Source organism: Echinops telfairi, unplaced genomic scaffold, assembly GCF_000313985.2.
Source record: "Echinops telfairi isolate 266 unplaced genomic scaffold, ASM31398v2 ScPeMD7_18;HRSCAF=68, whole genome shotgun sequence".
Lineage (NCBI taxonomy): Eukaryota > Metazoa > Chordata > Mammalia > Afrosoricida > Tenrecidae > Echinops > Echinops telfairi.
Window position 1 is genome coordinate 88,884,479 of NW_022103915.1, and position 1,509 is coordinate 88,885,987.

Consider the following 1,509-nt stretch of genomic DNA (forward strand, 5'->3'; position numbering starts at 1 on the left):
ATAATAATGAAATAGAAAGAAGATGAACAGTATAGAGAAACAGAAGAGAGGTAAACAATATTGGTAGCAATAAAATTTAAGTTAATTCCTGGGAAAGATGATCAAAACTGATAAACACACCAGACTAATCAGGAAAAAAGGTTTAGAATAAGTGTTATTGTTGCTAGTTACTGTGAAGTCAGCTTCTATTTATGTATAATAGAATGAAATATTGCCCAGTCCCGGATCATCTTCATGATGTTTAGAATCCATTGTTGTGATTCTTGTATCTATCAATCCATCTAACTGAGGACTTACCTCGTTTTACTGAGTCTCTACCAAACAAACTAGAAATTGCTCTTTTCTAGTGAGGGCTCTTTCCTGGCGATATATGCAAAGTGAAAAAAGCCAACGTCTCACCGTTGTCGCTTCTAAACCTTCTTGTACTTTCAGGTTATCTCAGAAAGGATGATAAAATCCCAGAGACTCTTTCATTTGATATGATCAGGGCGACAAAGAACAAGCTCTGAGTGAAATGAGCTCTTTGATAATTGCCCTGTCAGCGGCAGGAGAGATCTTCGTGGTTATGGGGTGAAGGCAGCCAAAAGAAAGGAGCCTTTAGCAAACCTGAACTTAGAAAAGCAATTTCAACTGAGAAAGGCAGCAACTATGAAGGCCAAACAGAAATATCCATGCCGGTTGGATTTTGAAAATCCAGGAGTGATGTTGTAGCCACAAACCTGGGTTAATAAGAATGTTACCGGCTGTGTTCCGAGCAGCGCACCTGAAGCTGCCGCGCTGTTTACACCACACCCAACAGCATCTCGGGCTGATGGTCACGCGGGCGCCCCTCTGGTGGGCATCCCTATGAACGGTTGCCCTATACAGCAAAAAGGGGAAAAAAAGAATGTTATATCGCTTCTCGGCCTTTTGGCTAAGATCAAGTGTAGTCCAGTAAGAATGTTATATTGAAGATTCAATTCATCAAAGTGTGCCTTTCACAAAACTGTGATATTTGCCTCTTTCTGCTCTGGAAGTACCAATAAATTTTCTAAAAGAATTATTTTACTAGGTTCATCCTTTGACAATATGTTCATCCTTGATGCCTGTGGTCTATCTAGTTCTCAGTACAATGGGATCCTATCTAATTTGTACTGCTAACAAAGATTGTACTTAAAATGCTATTAACTTTCCTAAGCTACTATCTGAAATGTATAACAATGCAATTTTTATATTTCATTTTATTTTTTAATAAATGTTATTTTTAAAACAAGTGTGTACACTAATAACTATCTTATTATTTACATAATAATCTGAATAATTTTAAATCATTAAAATAACATATTCAGTGTTAATAATATAAAAATAAAATGCTAAAATCTCATAAAACAGAGGTATTTTCATCTTCTTCAAAACACTACTTTAACTATTAACAACTATTAACTATTTAACGATTAACAACTTTGCACTATATCATAAAGTTGATGAGTCACGTTTGCTTTTTTTGCTTTTCTTTAACTTTTGAAGTTG

General features: G+C 35.4%; 1 non-coding gene and 1 pseudogene across 1 annotated transcript; both read left to right on the forward strand.

Moving 5' to 3' along the window:
* The first annotated feature begins 740 nt into the window (after positions 1 to 740).
* On the forward strand, positions 741 to 867 carry LOC115868910. Its single transcript, XR_004045871.1, has one exon. It is a non-coding gene; the product is annotated as a small nucleolar RNA SNORA11 (small nucleolar RNA).
* Positions 868 to 893: 26 nt separating this feature from the next.
* LOC115868793 lies at positions 894 to 1,062 on the forward strand (annotated as a pseudogene).
* Positions 1,063 to 1,509: the final 447 nt, after the last annotated feature.